Here is a 15,388-nt window from a genome sequence, read left to right as displayed (position 1 = left end):
CACATAATAATCAATGTAATTTATTCTTCATAAACTGTTAAAAAAAATCATGTATTCAAGTGGTTTTCAGATGTTTCCCAAAAACTGTGTTAATTATGTTTCATTCCATCAATAATTATTTTCTGTATATCAGATGCTTTATGAGAGATATACAAAAGCTTCAAAAAAGTGCTGTTTCTTGTTTTTATTTTCTGGAGGCATGTGTTGCTCTTATTAGAATTTTTGTCTTGTTTTATTTTGACCATGTAGTCAATTATTCAATGTGGAGTTTGAAGGTGTAAGTTTATCCCAGTGCCTTCACCTAAGTTAAACCAGACTTATAGACATATTAATTAGTACAAGTAATGTCATTAGTGAAGGTTACTATTGTGAGGACTAGGAAATCTTTCATAAGCATATGTTAACCATTCTATCTTAATCAGGCTCTATTCTCATCTTACTGTGAAATAGCTTTAAAAGTCTATGTTATATCAAATGGCAAATTGATAACTAGTTTATGATACTTTTATTCTATATGACTAGATCTTCAAATGCTGGCCTCAATTTTTTTCCAGTCCAACACTGTGTATAAACTTTTGTGTAGTGCCATTTTTTCCAAACTGTTAAAAAGGTTTTAGAAATCAAAACTCATTTGAATTCAACAAATTCCAGAGCTATAAAAAGCTAACAAAAGAAACCAAGAATGCATCAATCTCAGCACCAAAGACAAGAATAGGAGAGACCTATGGATCATCCAGTCCAATCCATTGTAAAATTATTTTCTTTTACATTAAATGTATGCTTACCTACTAACAGTGCTACCTGAGAATATGCTCCATAATCAATGTGATATAAACTAAATTATCTTTCTGCTTGGAATATTTTTATCTCTTCATCATGATAATGTGTTTCTTAAATATACTTTCCACAGTTTTTTTTTTTAATTTAAGAGAGCAGCATGATATAATTGAAGTTCACAGGCTCTGAAATCAGATCTAGGTTTAACCTCCAGTTTGGGTATTCATTGACTGTTTAGCCTTAGGAATTTACTTATTCATACATTGATTCATTGCACCATAGTTACTAAAAACATACATGCTCCGGGGACTGTTCGAGGTTTTCATATATAGCAATAAAAAAGGACAAAGTGCCTTCCCTATTCAACCCTGAGTTCTAGTGGATTGTAATGCACTCTGAGATGTGGGAAATGAGAAAATATCTCTACCTAAAGGTCTGTAGAAAAATCAAACATGTAATTGTATTTTAATATAAATATGTTAAAGTATGCTGCATATGTTGTGCCAGGCTTGATTCCTTAGGCAGCTTCCCAACCCAGACCTAGTGCTCTCTTTAAGCATTTTCAGTCTGGAAGACAAATGCACATTGGTGATAATCCATGGAGAAGCATCCTGTCCCACCCAGTTCCAGTGCTGAGCGGTGATCCAACCAAGCCTTGGTGCTCTCCTTGAGCCTCCTCAGAGAGGAGGCAAAAGTAGATCAGAGATTATCCACAGAGGGAGAATATGGCCCTGCTTAACCCCAGCAGCCAGACAGTGACCCAAAAAAGCTGTTGTGTTCTGCTTAAGGCTACCCTAAACCAGGAGGCAAGCTCAAGTCCATGCCTATCTATGGAGCACAGTGTCTGACCCTGCTCACCCCAAATGGCAGAGCGGAGAATCCAGAGACCTCACTCAACCTCAGACCCCAGCACACAACCCTGTCAAACTACAGATTCCAAACAATAGTACTGCCCAGTCAGGGAAGACAGCCTTCAACCCTGCCTGATCAGAGGTAATTGCAGACCCAGCCAGCAACTCCACCTAACCACAGAGTTCAGCCAGTTGTCTCACTGGACCACAAGGCACTCCCGGCACACCCATTTGACCTCTGAGCACAGGGAGCAGCCCAGCCCAGCTAAAGGACCCAACATCAAAATCTGCCTGTTCTAGGTCACAACAGCTAGGCCCAGAATCCCAGACTAGACAAAATTCTGAAAGTTGATCACCACCAAAGAATACCTGCAAAGGCTGGAAGACATGGTCATTTCCTCAATGTGCAGGCACCAATGCAGAGACATATTATGAAAAATCAGAGAAATATGACACCACCCAAAGAAATTAAGCTCCAATAATGGACCCTCAAAAGATGGAGATATAAGAAATGACTGACAAAGAATTCAAACTAATCCTCTTAAAGAAGTTCAGAGAACTATAATATGGATAAAAAAGATGGATAGAAAATTAAAATGTGGAAAACAGTTCACAAACAAACTGAGAATTTTGACAAAGAAATAGAAACTGTAAGAAAAAATTGTAGCAATAATGAATACAATAACTAAACCGAGAAAGTCAATATAAAGCTTCAATAGCAGACTTGATCAAGTAGAAGAAAGAATCAGTGAGCTCAACAATAAGACATATTAAATTATCCAACCAAAGGAATGAAAACAATTTAAAAGGTCTATGGGAATTATGGGACATCATCAAGATATTGAACCTTGGCATAATAGTAGTTCCAAGAGAACAGACAGAAAAAGGGCCCAGAAAGCCTATTAAAGAAAATAATAGCTGACAGTTTTACAAATCTGGGAAAAAACAAAAACATTCAGATAAAGGAACCTCAGAGGTTCCAATAAAATTTAACCCCAAAAATATTAACCAGACACATCATAATGAAATCAAAAATCAAAGACAAAGAAAGAATACTGAAAGCAAGGAGAGATGAGAAACATATCAAAATCAGGAGAATCTAAAATGGCTTCAGCAGATTTTTCAGTAGAAACTCTGCAGGCCAGGGGAGAGTAGAAAAATATATTCAAGATGCTGAAGAAAAAAATCTGTCAACCTAGAATACTTACCAGGCAAAGCTGTTCAGAAATGAATAAGAAATAGAAACTTCTCCAGACAAGCAAAAGCTAAGTGATTTCATCACTACTAGACTTGATTTATAGGAATTGCTAAAAGGAGTACTTCAAGCTGAAATGAAAGGCTGATAATTAATTACACAAAACATGTAAAAATTAAAAACTCAATGTCAATGGTATAAGTAATACATAGTCATATTGAGAATTCTCTAATACTGGAAGGGTCGTGCAGTGTTTCTACTGAAAAATCTGCTTCATCTCTACTATAAATGTTAAAAGAAGAAACTATAAAAGAACTATAGCAGCAATAAATTCTTAAGAGATACAAATTATAAATGTAAATATTGACATCAAAATTATAAAAGGTGGTGAAGAGGTAGTGAATATAGAATTCTTCTATGTAATTAAGTTGCTATCAGCTTAAAATAGCCTATTATAAGGATAAGATATTTTATATAAGCACTGTAGTAACCACAAAACAAAAAGTTATAGTAGCAGCACAAAATTTAAAAAAAGATGCAAAGCATACTACCATAGAAAACTATCAAAACACAAAGAAAGACAGCAAGAGAAAAAGAAAGAAACAAATGATCTACAAAACCACCAATAAACAAATTACAAAATGACAGTACCAAACCATTACCTATAAATAATTATCTTGAATGTAAATGGGTTAAATTCTCCAATAAAAAGAAAGAGTGTCTGAATGAACTTAAAAAGCAAGATCCAACCATATTCTACCTACAAGAGTCTCATTGTACAAGTAAGTACAAACATAGACTGAAAATGAAGGGATAGAAAAAGATATTCCACAAAAATTGGAACCAGAAGAGAGCAAGGATAGCTATACTTATATCGGACAAAATAGACTCTAAATTACACCTTAAAGAGCTAAGAAAAAGAAGAATAAATGAAGCCCAAAGTTGGCAGAAGGAAAGAAAAACAAAGATCCAAGAGGAAGAAACAGAGACTAGAAAAACAATAGGAAAAAAAAATCAACAAAACTAAGAGTTGGTTTTTTAAAAGATAAACAAAACTGACAGATCCTTAGCTAGACTAAGTAGGAAAAAAGAGAATACTCAAATAAATAAAATCTATAATGAAAAAGGAAATATCACAACTGATACCACAGAAATACTAAGAATCATAAGAAAATACTATAAAAAATTATTTGCCAACAAATTGGATAATCTACAAGAACCAGATAAATCCTAGGCACGTACAAAATACCAAGCCTGAATCATAAAGAAATAGAAAATCTGAATGGACCAATAAGAAGTGAGAAGATTGAATCAGTAATAAAAAGCCTATCATCAAAGAAAATCCCTGGACTGTATGGTTTCGCTGCTAAATTCTACCGATTATTTAAAAAAGAACTAATTGCAATTCTTCTTAAACGTTTCCAAAAAATCAAAGTAGAAGGAATGCTTCCAAACTCATTTTAGGAGGCCAACGTTACCCTGATAAGCAAAGCCAGACAAGGACACTACAATAAAGGAAAACTACAAACCAATATTCTGATGAACATAAATGCAAAAATCCTCAACAAGATAAACAAATATTAGCAAACCAAATATAATAGCACATTAAAATAATTATTCACCATGATCAAGTGGAATTTATCTGTATGATACAAGGATGTTTCAACATATGCATATCAATCTTTGTAATATACCACATTAACAAAATGAAGGCTAAAAACCATATGATCATCTCAATGAATGCACAAAAAAATTTTGAAAAAATGCAACATACTTTCATGACAAAACTGCTCAACAGATTAGGTATAGAAGAAATACAAAAAAAGGTTATATATGCCAAACCTATAGCTAACATCATATTCCATGATGAAAAGTTGAAAACCTTTCCTCTAAGATTAGGACAAGACAATGATGCCCACTCTTACTTCTTTTCAACATAGTACTGAAAGTCCTAGCCAGAGCAATTAGGAAAGTAAAAGAAATAAAAAGCATCCTAATAGGAAAAAAGAAGTGAAATTGTTTCTATTTGCTGATCACATGATTTTCTATATAGAAACCCCTAAAGACGCCACCAAAATACTGTTAGAACTGAGAAATGAATTCAGTAAAGTTGCAGAATACCAAATCAACATATGAAAATCAGTAGCATTTCCATATGCTAATAATAAACAATGTGAAAAAGAAAATTTAAAAAACAATTCAATTTATAATAGCAATAAAAATATAAAATATTTATATGTAAATTTAATCAAGGAAGTGAAAAACCTGTATAATAAAAATTATAAAACCCGATAAAAAAAGAAAACACAGAAAAATGGAAAACTATCTGTGTTTATGGATTGGAAGAATAAATATGGTTAAAATTTCCATACTTCCCACCAATATCTACATATTCAGTGCAATGCTTATCAAAATTCTGATGTCATTTTTCACAGAAATAGAAAACATTTTTAAGTTCACATGAAACCACAGAAGATTACAAATAGCCAAAATAATCTTGAGAAAAAAAAGCTGGAGGCATCACATTCTAATTTCAAAATATACTACAAAGCAATTATAGTCAAACCAGAATGCTATGTGTATAAAAACAGACACATCAACCAATAAAACAGGTTAGAAAGCCCAGAAATAAACCCATGCACTTATAGCTAATTGATTTTCAACAATGCTGCAAAGAACACAATGGGAAAAGAACAATCTCTTCAAGAAATGGTATTGAGGATTGGAAAAAAAAATAGCAAATAGGAGGCAAGACTAACTTGCAGCTCCCACTCAGATAGACAGAACAGCGTGTAGAGACTCACATCATAAATTTATGCTCCAAGAATCACCACAGGAATGTACTAGGAAAACCAAAAGAATTCACAGACCCATTGAAAGAAGTGGCTTGCCACTGCAAACTCTGTGAAACAGCTGGAAAAAAAAAACCAAAAAACAAAAAACTGTGACTGCCGAAAGTGTGAGAAGGGGACAGTTCACCTTCGAACACGCATCCTCACAGGGGAACCTGAAAATCCAGATCACAGGAGAAAGAATTAAACTTACCTAGAGCTGAAACAAATTTAGAGAGCCAAGTGAAATATAAAAGTAGAAGAAGCAGGAGGAAGAACCCTGTAGGCACTCCTGTTCCCCAGGAAGCCATTTCTGACTTTATCTCACAGGAGTCCTTGGGGAGGGCAGCCAATGGAATTAAAGAAGGTGCACAGGGAGAAGACTTCCAGCTAAACTTTATAATAATTTTGACCTAGCATGAATTTTCTAGGGCAGAAGCCAGGGGTCAGGGCACAAACAGGAAGTGCAAATATGAACACAGAAGCCATGGCAGGCAGAGAGCAGCAAGGCCTCAAAACCCTGCTTGCTTTCTCAACAGGGAGGCTTATAGCCTGGGACAAGATCTCAGCCCTGTGCACTGGAGGCCTGGATATAAATTTAGCTCTGTTAGCTATTAGGGGAGCATGGCAGTAGTGAGACTGGCCTTACTGGCTGTGTAGGAGCTGAGAGAGGCCTGTTACTGCCGCTTTCCCCCACCTTCCCTGATGACCTGTATGAAGCAGCAGAGGAAGCTATAATCCCCCTTGGAACACAACTCCGTTGGTATGAGAACCACCCCATGCCCCACAGTGACCACAACAAGGCCACCCAAGGAGTCTGAGCTCAGACACACCTAACCGCCTCCACCCCACCTAATGGTCTTTTCCTACCCACCCTGGCAGCCAAAAACAAAGGACATAAACTTGTGGGAGCTCTGTGGCCCTACCCATCACCTGAGAAAGATGAATACTTATTCAGGCAACCTTAGGGCAAGCTCGTACACCCTCTATACAACCACAGCTAATACTCTTTTGAAAGTGACACCTCCTGGCTAGAGGCCAACCAACTCAAGTCATTACGGCAACACATAACAGAACAACCCTGCTCCAAGGAAGGAGAAAACAACAGCAAATTCCACCGCCTATAATATCCTGGCTGACGAGAGGCCCTGAGTCTGTCCACATGACAACTTTACTGCTAGGATAACCAGCATTCAAGAAAACCAGCACACTAAACAACACTGCAACCAAGGACTCTCACAGAGTCCACTTCACTCCCCCTGTTACCTCCACTGGAGCAGGTTTTTGTATCCATGGCTGAGAGACCTGAAGAAGGATCACATCACTTTGCAGACATTCCGAAGTGCCAGGCCAGAGCCCAGTAGCTCCACTGGGTAGCTAGACCCAGAAGAGCAATAACAATTACTACGGTTCAGCTCTTAGGAAGCCCCATCCCTAGGAGAAGCAGGAGAGCACCACATCAAGAGGTCATCCCATGGGACAAAATAATCTAATCAGCAGTTTTTGAGTCCCAAATCTTTCCTCTTACATAGTCTACACGAATGAGAAGGAACCAGAAAAACAATTCTGGTAATATCACAAAACAAGATTCTATAACACTTCTAAAAGACCACATTAGCTAACCAGCAATGAAACCAAACCAAGAAATCTCTGAATTGCAGAAAAAGAAATTCAGAAGGTCAACAGTCAAGCTACTCAAGGAGGCACCAGAGAAAGGTGAAAACCAACTCAAAGAAATTAAAAGAAAAAAACAGGATATGGATTTTAAAAATCCCCAGAGAAATAGATATCATAAATAAAAAACAATCACAACTTCTGGAAATGAAAGACACACTTAGAATAATGCAAAACACACTGGAAATTTTCAACAATAGAATTGAACAAATAGAAGAAAGAATTTCAGAGCTCAAAGACAAGGCTTTTGAATGAACCCAGTCTGACAAAGACAAAGACAAAATAATTTTTAAAAATGAACAAAGCTTTCATGAAGTTTAAGATTATGTAAATGACCAGACCTAAGAATAATTGGTGTTCCTGAGGAAGAAGATAAATCTAAAAGTTTGGAAAACTTATTTGACAAAATAATCAAGGAAGACTTCCCCATCCTTGCTAGACAGCTAGACATCCAAATACAAGAAGCTCAAAGAACACCTGGGAAATTCATCAGCAAAAGATCAACACCTAGACATGTAGTTATCAGGTTATCTAAAGTCAAGGCAAAGGAAAGAATCTTAAGAGCTGTGAGGCAGAAGCATCAGGTAACCTATAAAGGAAAATCTATTAACAGCAGATTTATCAGCAGAAACTCTACAATCTAGAAGGGATTGGAGTCCTATCTTTAGCCTCCTTAAACAAAATATTTATCAGCCAAGAACTTTGTATCCAGTGAAACTAAGCTTCATAAATGAAAAAAAAAAAAAGTTGAAGTTTTTTTCAGACAAATAAATGCTGAGAGAATATGCCACTACCAAGCAAGCACTACAAGAACTGCGAAAAGGAGCTCTAAATCTTGAAACAAATTCTCAAAATACATCAAAACAGAACATCCTTAAAGCATAAATCTCACAGGGCCTATAAAACAACAATACAACAAATTTTTTAAAAACACACACACAAGATATTCAGATTTCTGTGACCCAGTCTTCCCATCTTGCTTCTGAGGAACATCAGCTACATGCATAAGCCACCTCTACAATTTCTCCTCTCTCCCTTCTTCCCCCTGGAATTTCATTACCTTATTCTCCTTCTGGTGGTGGCTCTGTCCTGTGGTCTCTGACAGGTCTCTTGCTGAGAGGGACTTCCCCTGTCGTGCAACCTTTTCCAGCCTCAATATGTTTCATGTGTTTATGACTCTCAACCTAGCTCTTCCTTGATCACCCTGGAGATTCTCAAACTTGCCCCATCTTCCACTGAGAATCTCAGTAAAATCTGAACATAATGCAGTAAAACAATATACACTCACTTAAAAACCATTATAATAAATATACTTGTCTCATTATGTCTAAAATATCAAATCCAAAGTTAAAGTAATTAAGTACAAATAATGATTTCTCTTTTTATTGGCTTTAAATGTGATGTTTTAATTGTAAAATATTGATCAACTCTCTAATTTTTCTGGTCTAAATATATGCTGTCTTATTTCTTATTCCTCTTTCCACTCAGACCCTGTCCTTGTTTCTACATAAATATAACCTCTTTTGCACAGACCCACAATTTTTCTGAGATCTAATTTTTTACTAAACAACAACACTTTTTACATAAATCTCTACAGTAAGGGTTTACAGATTTCCCTGATTCTGATTGCCTCACCCTTGTCTAACTGCCACCCTAAATCACAAACATGATTGCACTATCTGGTGACATTTTGAAAATGCTTCAAGAGAACTTCGTGGCTTGTATTTGCACCTAAATTCTTTCTAATCTTGTAGTTCATGCATACATGTATGAGATCTTCTGCCAGACATCCTTCCCTCTTTTCTATGACTGGAAATTACTTATCAACTCCACTCCTTAACTCTAGTTCATAAGTCTTTGCCTGTCCACATGTTCCATCTGCTTTAGACTATCTTTCCTATTAATTCATCTAACTTCCTCTAGTTCCTACTGGTCTACCAGAATTCAGCTGATCATTTTCTCCTACATGGAATATTCTCTACTTGCTCTTATTTAGAAACACTCGCCTTTATGCATCCCTCTGCATCCTCTAAAACAGTCATCACATGAAACAATACCTTTGAATGAATATTTTTACTCTGAAGAACAAATCATTGCACATACGGCTTTCGTCAGCATAAAAATAAAATAGCACCATTATTAAAACTGTCCTTTGTTGCCACGAGGATGTTAAAGCTAAAATAGAATAAAAACAAAAGTATATGTGCTTTTTCTCAGACACTGGGATAATTGCTTTAGATAGAGTATTTGACTCTCACAATATTCCATCAGGGTTATTTTTCAATTTTTCATTGCAGTAAAATACAATGTTAAATTTATCATCTTAGCCATTTTTAAGAATACAGTGCAGTAGTATTAAGTATATTCATATTGCTGAACAACAATCACCACCATCCATCTCCAGAACTCCTTTCATTTTGCAAAACTGAAATTCTATACCATTTTAAAATGGGCATAGAAATTGAGTACTAACCCCACTTCTCAATCCCCTGAGCCTTTGGAAATCACTATTCTACTTACTGTCTCTATGATTCTAATCACTCTTACTTAATACCCCATGTAAGTAGAATTTGTCTTTTTGCAATTGGCTTACTTCACTTAACACAATGTTCTCAATGTTCATCCATTTCAGAATTTCCGTACTTTTAAAAGATGAATAATATTCCACCATATGTATATATCACAATTTGTTTATCCATTCATCTGCCAATGGAAACTTTTGTTGATCTCACACATAGCTATTGTGAATGATGCTATGCTGCCATAAACATGAGTATACAAACATCTGTTCAGGTCCCTACTTTTAAATCTACTTGATATATACCCAGAAGCAGGATTGCTATATCATATGGTAATGATATTTTTAATATTTTGAGAAGTCACCATACTCTTTTCTATACTGACGGTACCATTTTACATTTCCACCAACAGTGCACAAGAGTCTTAATTTTTCCACATCCTCATCAATACTTGTTATTTTCTGTTTTTTTGATAGTAACCAAACTAACAGGTGTGGCATGGTATCTTATTGTTGTTTTGACTTTTTCTTAATAATTAATGATGTTGAGCATCTTCTTTATATGCTTATTGGCCACTTACATGTCTTCTGTGGAGGAATGTCTGTTCAAGATCTTTGTTCATTTTTGAATGAGGTTGTTTCTTCTTTCGTTGTTAAGTTTTATGAGTTTTCTATATATTCTAGATATTAATCCCTCATCAAACATGTGACTTGGAAATATATCCTCGCTTTGATGGCTACCTTTTTCACGTTAATAGTGCCATTTGATAAATAATTTTTTAAATTTTCAGAAAATTTAATTTATATTTTTTCTTTAGTTGCCCAGAAGAAAACGAAATATTTCATATCATATACAAGAAATATCGCCAAATCCAATGTCATGAAGCATTTTCCTTATTTTTTCTAAGATTTTATAGTTTTATGTCTTACATTTAGACCTTTGAACTATTTTATGTTAAAATATCAAATCCAAAGTTAAAGTGATTAAGTACAAATAATGATTTCTCTTTTTATTGGCTTTAAATGTGATGTTTTAATTGTAAAATATTGATCAACCCTCTAATTTTTCTGTTCTAAATATATGCTGTCTTATTTTCTATTCCTCTTTCCACTCAGACCCTTTCCTTGTTTCTACATGAATATAACTTCTTCTTTTGCCCAGACCCATAATTTTTCTGATATCTAATTTTTTACTAAACAACACTTGAATTTCTTCTCAGAAAATGGGTTCTTCTCTTCTATGACATCATCAGGCTGCAAGTTTTTGAACTTTTATTCTCTGTTTCCCTTTTGAACATAAGTTCATATTTCAAACCATATCTTTGTGAATACCTAAAACTGAATGCTTTTAACAGTACCCAAGGCATGTCTTAAACACTTTGCTGCTTAGAAATTTATTTGCCAGATACCCTAAATCATCTCTCTCAAGTTCAATGCTCCACAGATCTCTAGGGCAGGGGCAAAATGGCACCAGTCTCTTTGCTAAAACATGGCAAGAATCACCTTTATTCCAGTTCCCAAAAAGTTCCTCATCTCCATCTGACACCACCTCAGCCTGGACCTTATTGTCCCTATCACTATCAGTATATTGGTCAAAGCCATTCAACAGGTCTTTAGGAAGTTCCAAACTTTGCCACATATTCCTGTCTTCTGAGCTCCCCAAGTCTCTAGGAAGTTCCAAAGTTTCCCATATTTTCCTGTCTTCTTCTGAGCCCTCCAAGATGTTCCAACCTCTGTCTCTTAGCGAGCTCCAAAGTCACTTCCACATTTTCGGATATCCTTGTAGCAGCACCCCACTCTCTGCAGCACCAATTTACTATGTTAGTCCATTCTCATGCTGATATAAGGACATACCCGAGACTGGGTAATTTATAGAAGAAAGAATTAATTGACTCACAGTTCTGCATGGCTAGGGAAACCTAAGGAATCTTACAATCATCGTAGAAGGGAAGCAAACACGTCCTTCTTCACATGATGGCAGGAAGGAGAACTGCTGAGCAAAAGAGGGAAAAGCCCCTTATAAAACTATTAGATTTTGTGAGAACTCAGTCACTGAGTCTGATGTTTGAGCACAGGAAGCATCCAGCACAAAAGAAAGATGAAGGCTGGAAGACTCAGTAAGTTGGTACATTCCACCTACTTCCACCTGCTTTTTCTAGCCACGCTGGCTGATTGAGAGTGCATCTGCTTCTCCCAATCCACTGACTCAAATGTTAATCTCCTCTGGCAACACCCTCACAGACACACTGAGAAACAATACTTTGCATCATTCAATCCAATCAAGTTGATACTTAATATTAATCATCCCAGCCTTTCATCATTGAGTTTGATGTTCCCTGAGGGTTTCCCACACATGGCCTTTATGATGTTGAGCTAGTTTCTTTTTATTGCTAGTTTGTTGAATGTTTTTATCAAGAAAGACTGTTGAATTCTGTCAACTACTTTTCTGCATCAATAGAGATGATTATGTGGATTTTTCTACATGTTGTTAATGTACTGTATTACATTAATCCATTTTCATAAGTTGAACCATCCTTGCATTCCAGGAAAAAAATCCCACTTTGTCATGGTTTATATCCTTGGATGCTGAAGAATTCAGTTTCCTTGTATTTTGTTGAGAAATTTTATATCATGTTTATAATGAATATTGGTCTGTAGTATCTATCTGACATTCATAGCAGGTTAACATCAGCCTTATAGGATGAGCTAGGAAGAGTTCCCTTCTCTTCAAATTTTTTGAAAAGTTAGAGAAAATTTAGTGCTAGTTCTTCTTTAAATAGTTGATAGAATTCACTAGTGAAGCTACAGATTTTTCTATTTTTCTCCTGATTTTGTCTTGGTTGGTGTTGTGTTTCTAGAAATTTGTCCCTTTCATCTAGATTATCCAAATTTTGACACGTAAGTGTTCCTAGGACTCTCTTATAATCCTATTTATTTCTATAGAATAGTAATGTTTCAACTTTTAGTAATTTGAGTCTTTTTTCTTTTTTTCTTAGTTAACCTAGCTAAAAGGTTATCAGTTTTGTTGATTTCAAAGAAAAGACGTTTGGATATTTTTATTTTCTCTATCATTTTTTAATTTTCTATGTTATTTATCTCTGCTCTAATCTCTATTATTTTTTTCACTCTGCAAGATTTGGATTTAGTTCATTCTTCATTTTCTAGCTTATAAAGTTATAAAAATTAAGTTGTTGATTTGAGATTTTCTTCTTTTTATGTGTTTTTAGCTATAAATTTCTCCCTTGGTACTGTTTTCACATGTTCCATAATGTGGGGTTTTCACTTTTATTCATCTCTAAGTATTTTTTAATTTCTCTTGCAATTTTTTCTTTAATACACTCATTATTTTAAGATGTGTTGTTTAATTTTCATGAATTTGTGAATCTTTCAGTTTTCCTTCTGTTATTGATGGTTAACTTTATTCCATTGTGGTTAGAAAAGATACCTGGCATAATATCTATCTTTTTAAATTTATTGAGACTTAATCTTTGGCCCAAAATATTGTCTATCCTGGAAAATAGCCTATATGTACTTGAGAAGAATGTATATTTTGTTGCTGTTGAGTAGACTGTTCTGTATATGTCTGTCAGTTTAGTTGTTTTATCATATTGTTCAAGTCCTCTATTTCCTTACTTATCCTCCATCTGGTTGTTCTATCCATTATTGAGGTGGGGGTATTCAAGTTTTAAGCTATTATTGTAGAACTGTTTATTTTTGCCTTCAATTCTGTCAAATTTTGCTTCATATATATTGATGGTCTGTTATTAAGTGTGTAAGTATTTATAATTTTTATATCTTCTGGCTGTATTGAAACTTTTATTAGTATATGTCTTTATCACTTTTAAAATATTCTGATTTAAAGTATATTTTGTGTGATATTAAAATAGCCACGTCTGGTGCCTTTTGGTTAAAATTTGTATGGAACATATTTTTCCATCCTTTCACTTTTAACCTTTTTGTGTTTTTAGATCTGAAGTGACTCTCTTGTTATGTAGTTGAATCATGTTTTCTCTTTTAAATCCATTTTGCCAGTCTTCGTCTTTTGAGTTTATTTACATTTAATATAAGTATAAACAAGGAGAAACATTTTTAATTTTTCTTTGTTTTCTATATGTCTTATAGCTTTTATCTCTCATTTTCTGTATTACTGTCATCTTCTGTGCTTCACTGACTTTTTGTAGTGAAGTATTTTAAGTCACATCCCTTGTCTTTGTATGTATATGGTTACTATGAAGATTATATTTAACACCTACATTTATAATACTCTAATTTGAATGTATACCATCTTAACTTCAATAACATACAAAAGACTCTGCTCTTCTATAGCTCTGACCTCATTGCTTTTAGTTGTTGATGTCACAGATTTATATTTTTATACATTGTGTGTCCAAAACATAAACTAATAATCATTGTTCTTAATGCATTCATCTCTTAAATTATGTAGAAATCAAAATATGGAGTTACAAAGGATAATTACAATACTAGCTTTTACAATTGCCCATGTATTTACCTTTACTGCCATCTTCATTTCTTTACACACTTCAAATTACTCTCTAGGGTCCTTTCATTTCAACCTATAAAACTTCTTTTAACATTTCTTGCAGGGCAAGTCTAATGGTAATAAATTACCTCAGCTTTTGTTTATCTATGGACTTCTTAACTTCCTCATTTGTGAAGAACACTTGGCCACATGTAAGATATTTGATTGACAGATTTCTTTTCTTTTAGCACTTTATCAGCCCACTGCCATCTGGCCTCCAAAGTTTCTGATGACAAACCTGCTAATAATCTTATTGAGGATTTCTTGTTTGCAGTGTCTTCTTCTCACTGCTTTCAGTATTCACTGCCTTGGCTTTCAACAGTTTGATTATAATGTATCTCAGCATGGGTCTGTTTGAGTTCATTCTACTGGTAGTTTATTGAGCTTCTTAGATGTTTATATTTATGTCTTTCATCAAATTTGGGTAATTTCTGTCATTATTTCTTCAAATTTTTTTTCTGGTTCTCTCTTTCTCATCTTTCTGGGACTTCCCCAATTTATATATTGGGCTGCTTGATGTTGTACAATGTTCTTTAAGGTTTGTCCAGTTTTTTTCAATCTTTTTTCTGTTTCTCAAACTAGATAACTTCCATTGTCCTATCTTCACATTTGCTGATTCTTTATTCTATCTGATCAAATCTGCCTTTGAAACTTTATAGTGAATTTTTGTTTCTTATTGTACTTTTCTGCTCCAGAGTTTCTTTTTCATTTCTTTTTAAGTGTCTTCTTTATTAATATTTTCACTTTGTTCACTCATCATTTTATTAACTTTCTCCATGTCCTTCTTTCTTTCTTTGAGCATCTTTAGGACAGTTATTTTAAAGTAATTTCCTGGTATATTTGCCATCGGGTCCTTCTCACAAATAGTTTCCAATAGGTCTTTTTTTTATTTGAATGGAATATAATTTCCTGTTTCTATAAATGCCTTGTAATTTTTTTGTTAAAAACTGAGCATTTGAATCTAATAATGTGGTAACTGAAAATCAGAATCTCATCTTCCAC

Source organism: Pan paniscus, chromosome 3 (assembly GCF_029289425.2).
Source record: "Pan paniscus chromosome 3, NHGRI_mPanPan1-v2.0_pri, whole genome shotgun sequence".
In the NCBI taxonomy this organism is placed as follows: Eukaryota; Metazoa; Chordata; class Mammalia; order Primates; family Hominidae; genus Pan; species Pan paniscus.
Note: the sequence above shows the minus strand (reverse complement) of the source record.